The 22,272-nt window shown below is 42.5% G+C and overlaps 1 non-coding gene across 1 annotated transcript; it reads right to left on the bottom strand.

The window, feature by feature from the left end:
- Positions 1-18,642: 18,642 nt before the first annotated feature.
- TRNAE-UUC (transfer RNA glutamic acid (anticodon UUC)) lies at positions 18,643-18,714 on the bottom strand. The gene has a single exon. It is a non-coding gene; the product is annotated as a tRNA-Glu (tRNA).
- Between the last annotated feature and the right edge of the window lie 3,558 nt (positions 18,715-22,272).

The raw sequence follows: 22,272 nt of genomic DNA, 5'->3' as shown, positions 1-22,272 counted from the left end.
GTCAGGTTTAGCTCATGATTGTCAGTTACCCGCAAAGATAAGAGCTCCTGTCCCTTGTCCGCCGGTCTGCACATCCCTTGCTGGTCTGGCGGACCGTCAATTAACTATGGAAATAGAGAGAAGTCCTACAGATTCCCCCTCTCCCCATAACTTCATTAGTACTACCTCTATTTCATGCATGTGTAATGGACTCGATAGCGATTGTCCTGATGCTTGTACATCTACCGACACCCCCAGACTAGGCCCAGATATCAACCTCCAGGAAGATAGTCCTTCCTTACCTTGTGTAATCCAGCCAGAGTCGGCTATTGTTGTCGACACTGGTAAGCCTGCTGGACTTTCTCTTATTTCCTGGAATATTGCTGGCCTTGCCAGTAAAATAGGTTTACCCTTTTGGACCAGGTTTATTGGGGAGGGATTAGACTTAATCCTCCTCCAGGAAACGTGGTGTTTGGACCATATCAATATTGAAGGGTACACATCCCATTGCCTTAAAGCTACTAAATCCAGCTCGGGCAGGGCCAAGGGGGGCCTTCTGATGCTTTTGTCTAACAAGCTGTGTAATTGTACAGTTAGAAGTAGTACGATAGTTGGGACCCACAGTCAGGTAGTAAGGGTGGAGTGCAGTAAGGGTATTGACCTAGTTGTAGTAAATTTCTACAACAATATCTTTGATGCCACTAGAGGAGATATCTTACCACCCCTGGAAAAGGAAATTGCCAAGGCTATGGGCATTTCGAAAAGAAAGGCAGAGGTTATCTGGGCAGGGGATTTCAACTTACCGCCCTGCCATTTGTCCAATGGGAATATCTGTGGTTTTGGAGCGGCTATGTGCAGTCATTGGGGGGGGCCGGGAGCGAGGGAGGATTTTCTCCACTTCCCACACTGCAGTTACGGTTCTACATTAAACAACATGCTAGTTACACTAGACTTGACCCTGTTAAACTGTAACCAAAACATTCAGGCAATAACATGCCCCACCTTTACAGGAAGGGACGCGGGGTCATTTATAGATCATATTCTTTTGTCTAGTAGTGGAGACTTTACTAACTTATATGTAAATGAAGAAAGTCTCAGTGACCATAACAGCATTCGTGTTACCCTCCTAGGGCATGGTACCCCATCAGCTTCAGGTGAAAAGTGCTCTACCGACCTAGTACCCATCAGACCGAAGGGTCTAAGGATTAGATGGACTGGAATTAATTCCAAGGCCAAGCAGAAGGAGGTTCTTACCAGCTGTAAAAACCAAATTAGTTCCTGTCTAGATAAAGAAAGTGACCCTGGTTGCTTACTACTACACTTTGTCTCCATTAATAGTATTATTGATGGTATTTTTACTAAGGCCCCGATATCCAATAGTGGTCCGAAGCAGGGGTGGTTTGATAAACCCTGTATACTTGCCCTCCGAGAACTTAAGAACGCTTTAGGTACCAAACCACGTGATAACGAGGGAATAAAACACCTCAGGTCTAGATATAAAACAGCAATAAATAACAGGAAAAAGGTTTTACAGACTGAGGCTTGGGATAAGCTAAAAGAAGCAGCCGAGACCAAAAACTGCAAACTTTATTGGGAAACAATTAATAGTCCTTTTCTCAATAAAGAAGATGTCCCAGAATTAACATCATATGTTGCATGCAGTGATTGGGTCAGTCACTTTTCTAAAATCTTCAACCCAGAAGGGTTACCCCTCGAGTCACCGTCTCCTGAGACTACCTCTTGGCTACCTCTCCCTTTGGGAATAACACTAGAAGAAAGCCATGAAGGAATCTCTAACAGCAAAGGAGGCAAGGCCCCTGGCCCTGATGGGGTCCCGCTGGACCTATACAAAGATGAACCAGATTTGTGGGTTCCCATCCTGGTGAGGATATTCAATTGTGCGGCAGAAACTAATTTCCCTTCTTCTTGGGGTCAATCAGTCATTATCCCCCTACATAAGAAAGGTAACAAATCAGAGGCTTCCAATTATCGGCCAATTTCCTTGTTGGACTCCTCTGTAAAGGTAATGAGTAGGATTTTGCTCAAAAGGCTAGAAAATTGGGCAACTGATTCAAATATTTTAACCAGAGTCCAATATGGTTTCCGGAAAGGCTTGGGCACATTGGATCAATGTGTAAATCTGGACCTTTTAATTAACAAATACACTGTGGCTAAAAATGGCAACCTCTTTTTATGTTTTGCTGATTTGAGCAGCGCTTTTGATTTAGTTAACCATGCTATTCTTTGGGAGGTTTTGCTTGAAGCAGGGGCACCGAGGGAAATCGTCCATTTCTTAGCTAGACTTTATGAAAAACTCTCCTGTAAAGTCCGCTATGGCACCCTAGGCGAATGCACCCCCTTTTTTAAAGTCTCACGGGGCATACGCCAGGGTTGTGTTTTGGCCCCTCTTTTATTTTCCCTCTTCATTAATGGTGTTGACCGTTCTTTGGTTGACATCCCAGCAGACGCTCCCTTGATTGGAGGAAAACCCGTCCCGCTTTTACTTTATGCGGACGACGCTGTTCTTTTATCTCGTACACAGATTGGCCTCCAGCGTTTAATTGATAGTTTTATGCAGTTTATCCAAATTAGGAGGCTTCGAGTGAATAAATCCAAGACGTATGTTATGTCATGCGGTCAGGCAGCAAAACAGTCAAAGCATACCTTCTTTCTGGATAAAGATAAATTGACACATGTTAAATCCTTTTGCTATTTGGGAATTACATACAACAACAGTGGGACTTGGACCTCTGAATTTGACTCCATTAGATTAAAAATGCTGCGGTCCACCAGCAGCATTTTTCGATTTGCTTCTAAACTTGACTCAAGAAGCATCCCAGACATGATGAATATATATAATGTTTGTTGTGTCTCTTCTGCTCTGTACGGGGCAGGTGTATGGGGCCATAGTGAGGGCACATCCATACAAAAGGATGAAAACAAGTTTTTAAGGAGGTTGTTATGTGTCCCCCCTTCTGCCTCTGTCCAACTGATCCACGAAGAGGTCGGGGTCGAGTTTATTTCTGACTTAGCAGCAGTTCGGCCACTTTTACTGTGGCGTTCTATTTGGGCTAAGCCAGAGACTCGATTCACTCAAGATATTATCCTTGACTGTATAGGTTTGGACCACTCTTCACGCATACAGTGGTTGAGATACATTCACCGCTGGTATCTTCTTCTTTTTAATATCGATGTGTTTCTTGAGCCAGAAGAGGTTGTCTCTATTCCCAAAAAAGAAATTAAGACAACGTTTCTAAACTTCCAAAAGGCAGAGCGTGACAAAATATTTGGTAATTTAACAACCGTAAAATTTTACAAGGATTTGAATTTAATCTCGGGGTTCCAACCCTACCTTGTGTACGTGACTCGTCCCTCTCACCAATATGTATTAACCCGTGTCAGATTGGGTATTGTTCACCATCTGGTTGCATTCCCAAACCAGAAAGCCAGATCTGAGACACTTTGCCCGTGTGACAGTACTTCTCGCCAGAGTTGTTGCCATTTTTTACTTTTTTGTAAATTTTTTCATTTCCTTAGGGTAAAATACCTTAAACCGATTTTTATAAAGTATAATATCCGTACCACAAAAACTGCATTGACACTATTATCCTCACTGGAGAATGAGGATATTTGTTTCTTTTTGGCCACCTACATTTTGAAGTGTACAGCTGCCAGGAAAAGTATTGTACTGTAAAATCTTTTATACTTACCTGTCTGTACCCATGTTATACAGCTGCCAGGAATTGTATTATGCTGCTATTACCTTTTACATTCCTGTCTGTATATATATGTTTTTCAAGTTTTATAACAATTTTTGTAATTAAGGTATAATTTTACTCGTTGATGTCCACAGTATGTACTGTATGGTCTCCCCTTTCTTTTACTTTTAAATTATTCTTATGTTAGTCTAAAAAGGTCCAGAATCATTTTACCGGAATCATTTTACTGGAAAGTACAGCTGCCAGGAAATTGTCTATCAAGTAAACCTTCTCGATTTCCTGTCTGTACACTTATGAATGTTTTGTATTGTCGTATTAGTTTGTTGATTTTAAAAGGAAAGAATAATTTTTAACTGTTGCACACTAGCCTTTTGCACATTTCCTACTCCTTTTCTTATTTGTGTCTATATGGTGATTCAATATTTTAAATTATGTATTTTATCATGCTTGTATGATTTGTATGTACAAATCGAATAAAAGCTTTTGAACTTGAAATCTGATAGGTTCTTTTATGTGTTTATTGGCATTTCAAAAACAAAGAATCAAGTAGGTCAACAAGCAGGCACATAGAGTAGAATATCGGCACAGCAACATTTCAGCATGTATAGGTCAATCAAATAAAAACACGTTGTCCCCGGTACAGTAATCATCGCCTGCTCCTTATTTCTGCAATTGCTTACCCACTACATTTTGGCGATAAGATGGTTTTTGCTTATTTTGAAATTGCTGAAACCCATTTGTCTATGACCAATTTTGTTGTACCTCTCGGTGACTGCTTTCTGTTGAGTATCGCTGAGATTGTGTCTGCGTCCATTTGTGGCTGCCATATTGAAGGATTGCCCACCGCTTCTGATGGTGAGTTTAGTCTCAATGTATGCCGGCAAGGACAAGAGAGGATTGTCTTTCATTTGTTTTGGCTACCATTAATTACACGGAAAGAAACATATTGCCCTGATTTCACTGTTGGAGGTTTCCACCCCAAGGGGAACCAATCAGTGAGCCCGTCTGTGGTTTGACGTGTCTCTTCATCTTCGGATCGGAGCTCTTGTGACATAAATTGATGACACACCATTCTCACGCTCGACATTCCACCATTTTTGAAACACAGGAATTGTTTCTTCTTAATGCCTCTGCCGCCTGTTGTATGCATCGCTTGTTTTTTGTCTCCAGTCCTGTTTAGTAAATATTTATCTATTTTTGTTCTTAAAAGGATTCTTCTTATCCACTTCCTTGCAGTTTGACAACTGTACTGTAATTTGACCAATCAGTTGAATAATAATTTGTGCTGTAAATATGCACATGCGCCATTGGATGTGATGGAACAGGGTTTTCCGTAAATAAAACCTGCTCCGATTAAATCTCCCATGGTGTGAATATCATTAACAAAGAATTCAAAATTAACCAAAAAGAGCATTATTATGATTCATGCATGTGAGACAGCAAAATAAAGGAGCAAATTATCTTATTTTCCTGAGCAAATGTAGATGAGACGTACTTAAGTAATAACATGGAATAATAGTTTTAAATGATTACATTTATATTACACTAATGAAAAGTGTAATGAAGTTTCATTTTGAGCAAATAACTGAATCTGTTTATTTCTCCTAGAGAAAACTGCACATTTACAAAGAAGACCTCAAGAATGCCCTTAGGGTTAATTTGCTTCGAAATGTAGAAATGCAGAAAAATATGTTTTATTCTTCATAGATGACTATTGTCTTCTTACTTTCCGATGGCTGCTACGTGTTCGGAGTATCAGCGGAACTTCCTACAGGCCCGGGAAATATTTACTTCTGTGGATAACTGTGCTAGTAAATGTTGCAACATTTGTTTTTATACACGTGTCGAGGAAGGAGAAGAATTTGATTTCCTTGGGTGGAGGGCGATGATGACAGTGTGAGTTTGAACAAAGACCTCTAGTGATACAAGAGTAACAAGAGTTGTGTGACCCAACATCCCATGCTTCTAAACCAATGAGATAGACTTTCCCGGATTTGATACTAAAATAGGGTTGTACGTTATAATTTTTAGGGTATTACTATTAGTATTAGAACTAAAAAAAATTCGGCTCAGTTCGGTTGCGGTGAGGTTCAACTTTTGTACGAGGCATTCGTGTGAGCTGTTTCTTGCATTTCTTAGTTGATGCTGTCTGAAGCTGACTCCTTAACTGTGCTCCTCATAACTTTTGTGAGGATTGCCCCAGCTTTTGCGTCCGGCCGAAGGGTTGGCTTTTCAACTATTAGCACGCTGTGCTATAGTTTCCTTAGGTTCATATGAAATTCTGTATTTGCATTTAATCTTGTTATAATTCACTTTTGTCTCTTACTCTATCCATTCAACTCATGCTCCTTAAATTAGATGTTATTGTGAAATATTGATTATGTTCTCTTGTGTTAATTTTAATACGATACTGCATTTGTGTGTTTGTGTTTCACCATTTTCGTATGCTTTAAAAAAAATAGATAAAGCAAAGCAATAGAAAAATTTAGTCTGTCCTTATTGATTATGGCAAATAATGAGATTTATATATAACTGTATATAGTGCGGTTTGTACAATATTCTTTTTGTTCTAGTGATCCAGCGGAAGGCCAGGGTTGAACAATTCACAAACCAAACATTTCAATGGGGCCCATACACATTTACCCATGTGTTCATCCACACTCCCTGGCCAAAACCGCTGCAGGGTCAATTTTTATAATTCACCTAAGTTCTGATTAGTTAATTCCCTGTAACCACAAATCAGTGTGAAATAATATTCAATGCCTAACTAATCTTCACAAAGCAACACTCTTTCCTCTGGTCGATGGACCATTAGTTGAGTTTGTTGATGGTGATATTAACAATTTATCTAAGTAATTCACAGATCTCAGTGAAATAACCACAGACTCTGGGTAAGATTCATAAGCATTATCTAAGATTTCTGTCTTAAATTGAACACTCATTAGTACAAATTCACAGTGCAAACTCCATCATTTTTTACATGGGAGGGAAAAATTCATTTAGCAAATACATTAATTCAAAGAAAATTAATTCAACAAATCAAGTGCAAAGACAGTGGATAGTTGAAGAGACAAAGGCACAAAACAAATTACATTTGCAAAGATATATGCAAATATTGAGACAGAATAATAATTACCTAATGGAATTATTGAAAACCACCCCTCTGGCCAAAGGACAGGTGGGGGTCCCCTGAATTAGGATCAGGAGACAAAGACTATAGGACAGGATTAGGACAGGACCAATACTTACTAGACTTCTCTACAAATCCAACGAGCCTGGGCGATTCCCTCTCTTACACTCTGTTCCTCCTCGATATTCTTCCGCAATCTTCTAATCTAATCAGGCTGTCATTTGGATCTGAAATCTTCCCAGACTGCTCTCGCCTCTCTCTATCTCTCTCTCTCTCTCTGATGATCTTAATGCTCTCTCGATGCAGCACACTCATCTCTCCTTATTTTTTTTAACTTAAAAGTCACTCTAGTTATAGTCTTTATTTTTACATGTCCCACCCTCAATAGTTGCAAATATTAGTAAAATACGGAATATGATTGGATTGGGCTAGGGGAGTTTCATCACACCATGCTGACATTGTCATTTTTATTAAGGTACTATTGGCTCGCAAATCCTTCCTCTTTAGCTCATTCAAGATTTTCTTTTCCCATACATATATTGTTGCCCTTGTAATAATTAATTCAATACAGGCTACAAAGACGAGTAATACATGTCTTCTCTTTCCCATGTCTTCTGTCCTTGGTGTCTGGCAGCTATTCAGCTTTTTCGGTCATAGGGTCACATTATGAATTCACTAAGCATGCACGATTTCTGGTCATTTGTCGCCATTTTCTCCTTCTGTTATAAGCTTAACAGGCCTGAATGCACACTATTAATATAAGAATCATAAACAGATGTTATTTTCTGAAACATATAATTCTCACTGTTCACTACCCACTTCTACTCTATCCCATGTTATTTTTATTTTTCTGAGCAAAAGCATTAACAACAGCAGCTTTCTTTTAAGTTCAAGCAAGCAGATGCCGGGCATGCGGTACCTCAAGAGCACATGTTAGTCCTTCCTGCGCGTGCGTGATGTTTTTCCCTCTCAAAATGGGTTAGTCACATTATTTCTATGTAATTCTGGTTTGCAAGTGCGCCAATCGTTTTTCAGAATTAAAGCGGGTTTTAGTTGTGTTGCATTTTATTCCACATTAATTAAGCATACGTAAAGCTTTTCTCCCACGTGTAGGTGTTTCGTGTATATTAGTTTCATCTCATCTACAGTTTTAACAGTTAGTAAAAATTAATGAAGGATTTCTCTGAGCAAGTTTGGTTTTCTTGAATCCTTGCTCCATCACTAGGTCCTCATGAGGGGGGTATTCATCTAGATCTTTTGCCAAATCCCTGTCAACTCTCTGATTTGTCGGAGGACCTGAATTGATATGTGCCAAAGTTCAGTCTTATAAAATAGATATTTATTTAGTCTGATTGTCAATTTGTGTAAATATACACACTCTATACTTTTTTGTCTTGTTTTCTCACATTTATTCTTTTAATGGTATTAATCTTTGATCAATACATTAATAGTGTTGAACACAGTTTCAGTGTGCCTGTCTGGGGAAGCAATGTACAAACCCCCCCACACACTTTTTTAGATAATTTAGGAAAACCTAAGCTTGAGTGGAAACATTGGATACGTGTTTTTTTTAATTATCTGGCAGCCCTTGACAGTGTTGGAGGGTTTTAATGTCCAGAGGTGGCTTTACCATCCCCACCATGCCCAGTCAGCCAGGAGTAGCACATACACCCCCCCCCCCCCGGAATCCTTGTGTATAGGCCTAAGCCAAGGCCCACTGCCTCTAGGTACTTTTTATGATATAATCTACTAGGCCCGATGCTCATGAAAATACAGTTCTTTTTGTGCACAACACAGCGATGTAGCTTAGGCTACCACAGAACCACAGAAACTTTCCACAGTTACAAGTACGGGTGCACCCACACACACGGGGGCCCAGCTGCTACACCCTTGACATTTCACAAGTATTGTTCGCTTCATTTTTTACATATGCAATGTTCCAAGCCTCGCAGATGAGACCGCAGCAGCGCCCTGTGATGGCAACGCCTGCCTTCAAGTTCCGGTCTCACATGTATTTTTGGAGACAGGTACGCTTCGTATATCCTTTGTTTATGTTCTGCGGTCAGGCACAATAAACCACCCGCCCAAACTCTTGACATGGCCTGCAACTTCGAGGTTCTCAGAACCTTAGCACCGACACTGTAGGCGTGTGGTCATGCTGTAGGCGTGCGGTCAAGCACCTGCGCCATTACCTACGTCAGTGCGGTCTGACCATTTTTTATCAGAATAGGTATAACAGGCCCGACACTCTGCCCAGAGCTCAGGACACTTCGACGAGTGCTCTGCACAGCGTTGTCCTCCCGGCCGGTCATTCTTATCTGACTTGGGACATCACGCCTATCTCTCAGGTTGTAACTCCCAATCCAGATAACCCTTTTGCTTTTTAGCTCTCTCTCTCTGACTAGTCACAGTATTTTCATCTCCACCCACTTCCTTGCATTTTTAAGGCCTCTTAGAATATAGATACATATCTATATTAAATGTTTATTTTTACTTTAAAATGGTTTGCCTCTAAGGCACTAGAATTTCATTGTGTGTTTGTACCTTCTTTTGATTCTTTGACTGGTTCCAATTGCGCCATTTTCCAATTGTTCATTATTCACGCCTGTTTTATTCAAGTCTGTTTTATAACCTTTCCAGCATTATAGCAATAATCATGTGGCTCTAACCCTGACGGAGTGAAGTCAGGCTCCTTAATGGCTTTTTGCTTAGATAGAGAAATGATATGCAGTTATCGGTGTGTTTTTAACGTAACAAATAAAAAGTGTCACTTCAACATGACTCTTCGGTGTCTCACATCTTTCTTCCTTGGTTCTCAGTGAAGCGGTGCTTTGGCAGCTCGTGACCACAGGTGACAACTAATCAAAGGGCTTCAGATCTCCCTTTGTCAGGTGGCGACCACGAAGTCCTCCTGCCACGACTGCTCTTGCCTGCGGTGAATCTGGAGTTCCCCAACGGATTGTCCCAGAGAGTCCTGTCTCCTCTACTGACCACCGCTGGGTAAGCCAAGGATACATTTTTTTCCTTGAATTGCCCTTGGTGTCTGACTGTGAGGTGGGGTCTCTGGGGCCTTTCTGGCTGGCTCCCGACTCGCTGTAGGCAGTCTGTCTGGCCAGGATGAGCTCTCTCTCTTCCTCTCTCTCTGTCTCTGGGTACTAGGTTGGCTGGTTCTAGGTTTTGTGGTTCATACTGGGTTTTGTAGGTCTTGAGTTTTTATTATTTTCTAGGTCTTGAGTTTTTAGTATTTTCTCTATGGCTTAGTCCGGAGGTGCGTCCTAGGGTACCCCTGGTTTGTATGGGAGGAGGAGTTTGAGTCCCTCCCCCTGGTTTGTATGGGAGGAGGGGTTTGAGTCCCCCCCCTGGTTTGTATGGGAGGAGGGGTTTGAGTCCCCCCCTGGTTTGTATGGGTGGAGGGGTTTGAGTCCCCTCCCCTGGTTTGTTGGAGAGGTGGATTTCCTCTCTCTGGCGCATGGGCGCTAAGGTTTTTTTTTCTATTATGGGTTATGGTCCCATAGTTCATTCACTGATGTGTGTTTCCCCTGCGTTGTATTACGGGGTTTGAGTGCCCTCCACATTTCGCTTGCACTAATTTGTCTACAGTACTGTTCCACTGTATCTTGCTACACCCCACTGTATCTTGCTACACTGGGCTACGGTTCTCTCTCTGCCTTCTGCCACTTGCGTCATGCCTGTGCTGTCACCCCACATGTGCCCCCCCTTTTTTTGATACACTACTGAGAAATGCTGCTACCCTTTTTCCTGTGCCCACCTTTTTCCTCCTATGTCATACATTTCTGGTCTCTCTCCCATCTTTTTTAGTGAGATTTAATATCTAGGTCTTCTTTTTTAGTGAGATTTAATATTTAGGTCTTCTTTTTTAGTGAGATTTAATATCTAGGTCTGTCTACCATACTTTGAATTTTTTTACACATGCATCCTCTGTATTGTGTTATTATTTATTTGACACTAATATGTCCTGTTTGATATTTGTTTTTCGTGTGCCTTGTTCCCTTGTCTGCTGCCTTGCTATATTGCCTGTTGTACTTCTGTCTGGGCTCTTGTGCATTCTATTAGCACAGTGCATATTTGCCTTCACCGGATTTGCCCTGGCCCCACACCCCTCACCTGCCTCTTGGTGATCCCCGCTTCTGCACGCATCCCCTGAGCGCCTGGCCTGCCATTTCCCTGGTGTCTGGGTTGCATTCCTGTGTCCCCTCTCCACTTACTGCAGCCCTGCTAGGTAGGCCTGGTGTCCGGGTTGCATCCTGGTGTTCCCTCTCCACTTACTGCAGCCCTGCTAGATAGGCCTGGTGTCCAGGTTGCATCCTGGTGTTCCCTCTCCACTTACTGCAGCCCTGCTAGGTAGGCCTGGTGTCCGGGTTGCATCCTGGTGTTCCCTCTCCACTTACTGTGGCCCTGCTAGGTAGGTACCGACTCTCTTTGTTCCTTTTGTCTACCATTTGCCCAGGCAACTGCTAGCCAAAAGGGAAGGGTAAGAAAGACTCCATCCCTACCCCTCGCAATACACGATCACGCATCCCGTACCTCGTAGACCCCACCGCGCCCCACACCCGGGATGTCCAACGCCCCCCGCATATTGTCAATTGCACCATCCATTTTGTGTACGACACTCCTTCTGCTGTCCATAATACCACTATTAGCGAATTAACGCCCCTTTCTGACGACCTCCGAGATATCCTAGACAAAGCCTGGGAAGTCCTGGGGGTCACTTTCACGCCCTATACCCAACTTCGCATATCTGCACTTTCCTTGACCGACAGATACAACACCCTCCCACATATATCTCTCACCCCACCATCTCCTGACACCACCTGCCCCCACCTACTTACGCCTGACAGTACACCTAGCTCTCCCACCTTATCTATTCCCCGGTCTGAGTCTCTTGAATCCCTAGGTGACCCCCACCAGTCTGCTTCCTCCTCCCCTATCCTTGTCACTGACGAGGAATCTTCATTGGATTCCACCCAGTCCACCCAGTCAGTGTCTCCATCCGCAGCAGCCTCATACTCCCCCACATACCCCGACGCTCCACGTTCTCCCACACCCACTGACTCCGACTCCTATTTTCTTCACCCACATTCTCAAGACCACCCAACGCCCCTCTTGAGAGCACTGCTGCACGACTGTTCACCAGACTCTGCGGACTCCGCATCCCCGCGTGCCCTTGCCAGCCGACCTCATTGCTCTAACTCACGAAGGGTATGAACGAAGAGTCTAATAGGCAAAACCCACCCCAACTTACGATATATTTACTCAACAACAACGTCGTGGGTCTCTCTGACGGTCACCCCTCATGCTTTATTTACGTAACACCCTTAACAAGTGCTGTTCTGATCACAATTTTGCAGACATTGGGCATTGACTACAGTCGTACCCATCAAATAAGGCTCTCAATAGCACCGGCATTCTCACCCCCAGCACATCCCGAACGGGGACGTCAAAGCACAACAAAGAGAGATAATAGTATCTCCTACTACACCTCCGTGCACAAACCACCAGATTGTATCCACATACATATCCGCCCTTTACGCCTAGGCTTAGAAATACCCACCGCACTTACTTCCTCTTGGCCCCAAGACTTAGTGCATGGCATATATGCTAGTGTCCCTATGAATAGGATACTGAGTTCTACTGTATATAAAACAACTACTGGCTTTCACATATATTTTATCTTACAACTTGAAAGTTGGGAAGGCCCGACAATACTATCAAGTCTTTTTCCCAGAAACCCGCTCCAGTCCGAAATAGCGGACGCCTGCTTTGGCGGCCAGCTTCAGTTCCCGGGCTGTACTCCTACACAGGAACACAAATTACAAAAAGATATATATGACCGTGTCCTTGAGGGTGTAGGAGGTGAACTCGTATCAGATCTTTAGGGACGTGTACACAGGCAACACCATCCCCCATTAATAGACCATTCCTGCATTTACACGTTCAGGTATCTCATTATGGCGACGCCCCTCCAACATTCGGGATAGCCGACTTTTCTACCATATGGTCAAGAGAGGGCTGCCGGAAGATGTCCAGGAAAGATTAGATGGAGTAGTAGCCATGGAGTCTAAACAGTGGCCTGAGATCCAAGACCACATCATACATTTTTGCAAAAAGAAAATAGAACAGGAAAAGAGCAGACAGTTAGCCATAGAGAACGCAGCTGCCAAATTGGTTCAACAGAAACTTAATAAGAGAAAAGACACCCTAGACACTCTCATGCTGGCTGCACCTGCCAGTCAGATGACAGCAGTTACCACGTTCCCACAGGCCGCCCAGAACGCACTGGCACCTAACACACAGCCTGTCCCTCAGCAGATGCAAACACTGCCCCAGCAGCAAATACAGCCAGCCATACGATATGTGCAGTCCCCACCACAACAAGCCGTGCAATATGTGCAAGCTCAACAACAACCTGCCGTGCAGTATGTCCAACAGCAGCCCCCAGTACAATACATACCAGCACAACGTGCCTACAGAAATGACCAACAAAATTATTATATAAATAACAGAAAGAATGCCACCAGAAAATGGGGTATACAGGGAAGAGTGAATGGAATGGTACAACTGAGGTTCCAATTACAGCCAGCACAGCGCACTTGTTATTATTGCTACAGAATAGGTCACATGCAAAGACAGTGCCGCATTAGACTTCAAGAGTCCGACCCAACAAGGACTAAGACCCTATGAATGTGGCCCAAGTCCAACAATAGCTCCTGTGAATGCACGTTCCAATGCAACAGCAACAACAGACACCTATATACAAAATTATGCCCCAAAAAGAAAGATAACTGCAGCACCCAGGTACTAAGTACAAAATAATGTATTCTTACCAGCATCCAAATTCAGTACCAGCTTAGGTAGGCAAGCAATGGTCTGAATGCAGGAACAGATCGGGGAGGGTGTTACAACAGGGCACTGACAGTTGATGTTCGCCATTACAAAATAGGGTTTTTGGAATTTTGGCTCGCGTTCAAGTTGAATGATGCCACTGGCTTTAGAGCAACGTAGATATCGGAGCAGATAATAATAAAATAAAAGAATATCCCACAATTTCTTATGCAAAGAAATAGTGAGAGAATAGGGGGATAAAATAGTGGAATGGAATACACTAGCATGTATAGGCCCTTTGGTGCACAAGATTAGGATGTGTTTGATGTGGTATTAAATATTCTGGTAGGCATAGCATATAACTAAACTACACATGTTTTTAGATGTTACAAGGAAACAGAAGAGTTAGCAGTTGTTCTCTCGGGCTGCCCTGCCAACCACAGATTCTGGGCGTTGAGCCAGACAGGAAATGCATTTCCTGTAGTTTGTAACGAGAGGTTCTAGGCAGTTGAAGAACAGATCGCAGGATGAAACTGAATGAGAAATATACATATATACATATATGTAAAAGTATATATATGTGTATACCGAGCAGAAGTAGAATATATGGGCATATTAATAAATTTAAAAGTTCTTCAAAATTGCAGGGAATAGTGTATACTCATATTGGAAGGTGAGTGTACTAACATGCTTTTTTTTAAGCAGTACATAAGCCAGGGACTACAATACTGTATGTGCATTGAAAAAGCCAAAAGGTTAACAAAATATTTGAGGCCTACTGGATTTGGCAAGGCTTGTTTATTTTTAAGTTGCAAAGAAATGGTACGTACCTAATTCAAGTAGTTTAGTGAAATGCTTTAGCATTTTGTTTTATGAGCCTGGGGCAGGTTGTGAACAGATTTTCAAATATGTTTGACGATGAGACAAACCATAGCCCACATTTTTCAAATTCATTCGTTTATATAATGGATTTTTCCTTAAAATATCTTATAGAAAAAGCAATATAATTCCAAGATTCTTTCCTTTGGAGTTCCTTCCATACCCCAGCTAGCCAACATACAGCATACAGCAGTAAATAAGCACTACTATTGCCAGGCCGGTTGAAGTACAGTTGTAGACTTCAGATGGTTGTGTATATTTTTTACCTGCTTTAAAAGTTTGCATACCATTGGAATTATGACAGTATCATGTTTTTGGTGCATAGTGCATTTTGTTAAAAGTTAATGGATGTTCCAAGGTTTCACAAAATTATTATTTATGCATTAACACAAGTGAAAAGTCTTCTGAAATAATGAAAAATATTTGTATACACTAACATGCACTGCGAAGTTTCTTTCAAAGTCAGGTTTCCAGGAAATAGGGCCACATCAGTTCTGGCCTTTGACATATCAATAATGAAACACAGATCTTGGCCCAAAGACTTTTGGAAATAATAGACTACTAACCAGCAGCTGTCCCCATTGCCAAGAGGAAAGAAATAACAGAACAGGCTTCATGGTCAACACTGCAAATTAGAGAAGATTAACTTGGTTCCATTTGACTGTCCAAAAGGAAGAAGGCGGTGACAGCTTGGTCGTTTATGGATTCAGACGTAGCCACAACACCTGACGCCCAGAAGTGTCTTATCTAAAGTTATGTATTTTGTATTATAATATTTTGCAATACTGGCAGAAGTGGCATTAGGTAGATTGAATTGGTTTTGTCTCATTGTGTTAATAGGAAGACTTGTATTGCTCACATTTTTGAAGTTGCCTATAGCAACAAAGTCACCTCCAATAGATCTGTTAGCACATGGAGTAAATGGCCCTTGCAGGAATGCAGAAAGGTTGAACAGTCCCTCTACCAGCGCAGTTGGCACCCCAGAATAATTGTAACATGTGTCTTCATCGCCCTCCACTGATGGAAGTACTAATGCAATAATAAGAAATAGTTCCCAAGCAGCTAGACAGCATCCTACTCACGATTCTCTACACAGTATGAGATACTGTCAGATGACAACAATAGGTAGACAGAAGACTAAAACGCACTGTTACATGACTCATACACTCCCCATGCAGGGAGAACAGATAGATTTTCTCACCTAGGCAGATACGACGACAGACTATAGAACACATCCTGCAGGATACACAAACTAATGTCAGATTATTGAGGCCACTGTCTCTAAAGTGTTTATACATAGAACAGGAAGGGACTACCCCTCTACATCTATGATGCATGAGGTCATCACTGACACATGCAGAATAAAAGTGAAAGCAACAAGGCTAGATGACTGTTCATGATATGGCCCATAGTGTAGGTTTTTGCAACATCAATGGGATTATGATAGCAGGTTCTCTGTTAGACTATCATTGCTACATCCCCCACACTCTCCATTGCCCATGACAGATTAGAACGGTGGTGTTGTTATTCGCACGAAGTTACACCCATGGCAAAATTGAGTGCCCAAGGTTAGTTAAGGTATAAAGAAGAGCTATTAGGGCAACATAGGGTAGACTAGGATTAAAAGTTAAGATAGACAGATTGTCTACTTAGGGTTTATAAAATAAAAATGTGCAAAAGTATGAACTAATTTCAAACTAAAAGACATGTGTTCTCTGTTTTCTAGAATGGCATGTTACCTGTGGGACGGCACACAGCAAACAGCACAGTTTTTTCCGGACAATAAATATGACACCCTATCCAAATTGAATTTTACTGGGCCTGCAGAGAATGGATGAATAACCAACAGCCCTTACGAAGGAGCAGCCTGAGCTCACTAGAACATTGCACAAAGTCACCATGATGGTTCCAACAGCAAATATATCCAACATCGATGCCCATCTCTGGCTCTGTTATCTGGCACCACGGACAAGAGCAGTGTGCTCAGTTCTAAGGGTGGACAGTGTTCAAAGTCCAACCAAAGGAGGTTTGCCGGTTGAGCAGAGTCCAGTTCTTTTTCCTTTACCATCATTGTGATGCCCCAGACCAAGGCAGAAGGACTCTGGCTTCGGAATACCGAGAGGAGAGCATGCCTTTGGATAAGGAGTGAGCTGTACATTTCCAACAACGAAGAAAATGGCTCGACTGACCAATGCCATCAACAACTTGAACAAGATAGAAAAGAAATGGATTGCTGGAGGAGGTGTCATAGGAGATAGCCACTGATTTGTTGAACTTTGACTGGATACGTTTGTGGCAGTTCTAAAATGTTTTTATTTTTTGCTGTTTCTTTTTGTGTTGCCTCCCGCAGATGAGTGCCATTGTAGGAAAAGAAAGTTAGCACCAAGATAGTAGGGACAAATTACACTAGCATAGGGATTTACAGTTAGCTGAGTATGAGGACAAAGACGGTGTTCATTGGGAGGGGACTGGGATACAATTAGAAATGAGTGAGCGAGCAACATCTACCTCCCACTGCAAGATACCAACAGCTCCCCCACTTCCCCCAGGTAGAAACACCCCACGTGGGGGGCCTGTATCTGTTAGATATGAACGTCTGCTTAATAGGTCAGATGGGGAATATGCCGAAATACTCAGTGAATCAGATGGAGAGTATGTCGAACTAAAGGAAGGAAAGCAGTGCGGGCTCGAGTGCTACGTTAATGACACACCCTGCCCCCCCGTCCCAGCCAAGAGATCTCCAAGATACTCCATAAGGAGTGTGTTCAAAGAATGAACAAGAGGAGGGGAATGTTGGAGGGTTTTAATGTCCAGAGGTGGCTTTACCATCCCCACCATGCCCAGTCAGCCAGGAGTAGCACATACACCCCCCCCCACCGGAATCCTTGTGTATAGGCCTAAGCCAAGGCCCACTGCCTCTAGGTACTTTTTACGATATAATCTACTAGGCCCGATGCTCATGAAAATACAGTTCTTTTTGTGCACAACACAGCGATGTAGCTTAGGCTACCACAGAACCACAGAAACTTTCCACAGTTACAAGTACAGGTGCACCCACACACACGGGGGCCCAGCTGCTACGCCCTTGACATTTCACAAGTATTGTTCGCTTCATTTTTTACATATGCAATGTTCCAAGCCTCGCAGATGAGACCGCAGCAGCGCCCTGTGATGGCAACGCCTGCCTTCAAGTTCCGGTCTCACATGTATTTTTGGAGACAGGTACGCTTCGTATATCCTTTGTTTATGTTCTGCGGTCAGGCACAATAAACCACCCGCCCAAACTCTTGACATCCTGGCCTGCCACTTCGAGGTTCTCAGAACCTTAGCACCGACACTGTAGGCGTGTGGTCATGCTGTAGGCGTGCGGTCAAGCACCTGCGCCATTACCTACGTCAGTGCGGTCTGACCATTTTTTATCAGAATAGGTATAACAGGCCCGACACTCTGCCCAGAGCTCAGGACACTTCGACGAGTGCTCTGCACAGCGTTGTCCTCCCGGCCGGTCATTCTTATCTGACTTGGGACATCACGCCTATCTCTCAGGTTGTAACTCCCAATCCAGATAACCCTTTTGCTTTTTAGCTCTCTCTCTCTGACTAGTCACAGTATTTTCATCTCCACCCATTTCCTTGCATTTTTAAGGCCTCTTAGAATATAGATACATATCTATATTAAATGTTTATTTTTACTTTAAAATGGTTTGCCTCTAGGCACTAGAATTTCATTGTGTGTTTGTACCTTCTTTTGATTCTTTGACTGGTTCCAATTGCGCCATTTTCCAATTGTTCATTATTCACGCCTGTTTTATTCAAGTCTGTTTTATAACCTTTCCAGCATTATAGCAATAATCATGTGGCTCTAACCCTGACGGAGTGAAGTCAGGCTCCTTAATGGCTTTTTGCTTAGATAGAGAAATGATATGCAGTTATCGGTGTGTTTTTAACGTAACAAATAAAAAGTGTCACTTCAACATGACTCTTCGGTGTCTCACATCGTTCTTCCTTGGTTCTCAGTGAAGCGGTGCTTTGGCAGCTCGTGACCACAGGTGACAACTAATCAAAGGGCTTCAGATCTCCCTTTGTCAGGTGGTTCCCATACCGGGAGTCGAACCCGGGCCGCCTGGGTGAAAACCAGGAATCCTAACCGCTAGACCATATGGGACTGACTTTGAATCAGAAGATTGAGGGTTCGTGTCCCTTCGTGGTCGCCACCTGACAAAGGGAGATCTGAAGCCCTTTGATTAGTTGTCACCTGTGGTCACGAGCTGCCAAAGCACCGCTTCACTGAGAACCAAGGAAGAAAGATGTGAGACACCGAAGAGTCATGTTGAAGTGACACTTTTTATTTGTTACGTTAAAAACACACCGATAACTGCATATCATTTCTCTATCTAAGCAAAAAGCCATTAAGGAGCCTGACTTCACTCCGTCAGGGTTAGAGCCACATGATTATTGCTATAATGCTGGAAAGGTTATAAAACAGACTTGAATAAAACAGGCGTGAATAATGAACAATTGGAAAATGGCGCCATTGGAACCAGTCAAAGAATCAAAAGAAGGTACAAACACACAATGAAATTCTAGTGCCTAGAGGCAAACCATTTTAAAGTAAAAATAAACATTTAATATAGATATGTATCTATATTCTAAGAGGCCTTAAAAATGCAAGGAAATGGGTGGAGATGAAAATACTGTGACTAGTCAGAGAGAGAGAGCTAAAAAGCAAAAGGGTTATCTGGATTGGGAGTTACAACCTGAGAGATAGGCGTGATGTCCCAAGTCAGATAAGAATGACCGGCCGGGAGGACAACGCTGTGCAGAGCACTCGTCGAAGTGTCCTGAGCTCTGGGCAGAGTGTCGGGCCTGTTATACCTATTCTGATAAAAAATGGTCAGACCGCACTGACGTAGGTAATGGCGCAGGTGCTTGACCGCACGCCTACAGCATGACCACACGCCTACAGTGTCGGTGCTAAGGTTCTGAGAACCTCGAAGTGGCAGGCCAGGATGTCAAGAGTTTGGGCGGGTGGTTTATTGTGCCTGACCGCAGAACATAAACAAAGGATATACGAAGCGTACCTGTCTCCAAAAATACATGTGAGACCCGAACTTGAAGGCAGGCGTTGCCATCACAGGGCGCTGCTGCGGTCTCATCTGCGAGGCTTGGAACATTGCATATGTAAAAAATGAAGCGAACAATACTTGTGAAATGTCAAGGGCGTAGCAGCTGGGCCCCCGTGTGTGTGGGTGCACCTGTACTTGTAACTGTGGAAAGTTTCTGTGGTTCTGTGGTAGCCTAAGCTACATCGCTGTGTTGTGCACAAAAAGAACTGTATTTTCATGAGCATCGGGCCTAGTAGATTATATCGTAAAAAGTACCTAGAGGCAGTGGGCCTTGGCTTAGGCCTATACACAAGGATTCCGGGGGGGGGGGGGTGTATGTGCTACTCCTGGCTGACTGGGCATGGTGGGGATGGTAAAGCCACCTCTGGACATTAAAACCCTCCAACAACAGTGTAGGATATAGTCCAACTAGGTATGCTGCCCTTTTGTATGTTTGCTGAGGCACAGACGGTCAAAAATTATTCGATAATTAGCCAGTTATATTTCTTCACCAGGAGAGGATTCTGGAGATGCTGGTAATTGGAATGCAAGTTTGGCAAGACATTTCATTCAGGAGCCAAGTCTTAGAGATATTTATGTTATTCTCTAGGAAACAAACTTCAGAGGAAATATTTTAACAATATGTTGCTGCACTAGTAATTATAGCCAGCATGTGTGAGTTTGAGAATGCTAAAGAACAGTATCTGAGAGATCAGATTGTACTGAATTGTCACTCTAAAAAAGTTCAAGAACACTTGCTATGTTGCATAAATTCCTCTTTGGAAGAGACTGTAAAATTAGCTAGAGGTAATGAACGTTCTGCACAGTCAGTGAAAGTGTTAGCCTGTGCAGCTGCACCTGCTACTGGTAATTTGAATAATATGAGTGTGAATGCTATAAAAAAGTTCAAGACAATCATAAGTCAAACAGAGTTAGTTAAATAAATGTATCTCATAAGTGTAGGTCTTATGGTCATACGGGTAACTGGCACACCTCCTGCACAAGGTAAAAGATGCAGCAAGTGTACAAATATGAGACATTTTATAAAAGTTTGCAAAAGTGGAAAGGATTGTGAGAATTAATAGTTTTCCTGAAGTAGAGAACAGTCAGTTATAGTAACAGGAAGATATTAATACAGTGACTATATTAACAGGTCACGTTGGACATTCCAAGGACATCAGACAAAATTGTAAACAGGACAATTGCTAAGAGTAATGGACCTTTCTGTGAAATCAAAATTAGGAATGTGGATAATAGAATAATGGTTGATTCAGGATTACCTGTAACTATGTTATATGAAGTTTTTTTTTAAATTAAATTCGAAGTATGATACACTCAAAGAAGATGAATTAAAGCTGTTGCATATGGGGAGGCAGAGATTGAACCATTTGTTTTTTTAAAGATATCTTCAGTATTTCTTGCAGAAGATTTTCACTTAAATCTAAGTTACAGATAATGGACGGGATATAATGGGGTGGATCGATCAGAGTCGACTTGGTATAGTATTGAGGCAAGGCACTGCCATTCACACTCATAGAAAACTACCCTGGAACTGTTGATCACATTTTAGTTAAATAACCTACTGTTTTCTCTGAACAGATCAGTGATTCGAAGTGGTTTGAGCATGAAATGATTTTTTTTGGAGACACCGTGCCTTTAAAACAAAAAGTACGCGATGTTCCTCTATCAGTAAAAAGGCAGACGATCTAAGGATGCATGTGGAACAACTATGTAAATACATTTAATTGAATATAAGGCACTTCACACCCCTGTCAAAACAAAAGTTGTTGCTCTCCCCCTTGTCTTCTTTTACAGATCACCTCACCTCCTTCCAGAAAAACGCCATTGCTGTATGGATGTACCCAGCCATATTGGCTGTTTAAATCGGTTCTCTGTATTGAGTGACCTAGAGACTGTGGAATGATTTCTGCTGACAAGGTAATGGATAACCCATCATAGTTCACAATAGGTTGCCCCATGCCCCCAATAGTCCAGAAGGTCAACCATACAATCTTCTAACATATCCAAACATTGCTGCTCCAGGTGTCTACGGTAAGGCCCAACTTATCTCCTGGAATGTGGTGGGCCTCGGATCTAAAATAGGATTGGTGTGAGTTTATTGAAAAGTATGACGTGTGCCCCTTTCAACAGACATGGCTCCTCCAACCCCAGTTCCATGTTGGCTATGCTAACTATACTAAAGTTGCTGCCATAGCAGGCTAGGGTTGTCCTTCTAGGGGCCTTATCATTTGGGTTAAGACTACAGTGAGGGGTACGAGAAAATACATCATGGTTGACACCTCTTATTTACCGTGTATATGCCTTAAGGCTCCACAGGTTGAAACCTACCAAATATACAATATGTACTGTAGACAGGCTGGAAGAGACCGGGAAACAATGGTTCTTGACCAACTGAATGCACATTTATCACTCCAGTCACCAGATGCAAGAATAATTGTGCGAGGCAACTTTAATTGCCAGTTTGAGCCTTTGGGTCGCAATATCCCATCTCTCTGAGTGGTCAGTCTTAGCCCCTGAAATATCTCCCCTGGAAAAATGGTCTCCGACAACAATAAAGATCAAAGCCGTTACCTTAAATCAGAGTTTGGAACCTGTAG

This window comes from Lissotriton helveticus, chromosome 11 (genome assembly GCF_964261635.1).
Source record: "Lissotriton helveticus chromosome 11, aLisHel1.1, whole genome shotgun sequence".
Classification (NCBI taxonomy): domain Eukaryota; kingdom Metazoa; phylum Chordata; class Amphibia; order Caudata; family Salamandridae; genus Lissotriton; species Lissotriton helveticus.
Note: the sequence above shows the minus strand (reverse complement) of the source record. Positions and strands in the feature narration are given on the sequence as shown.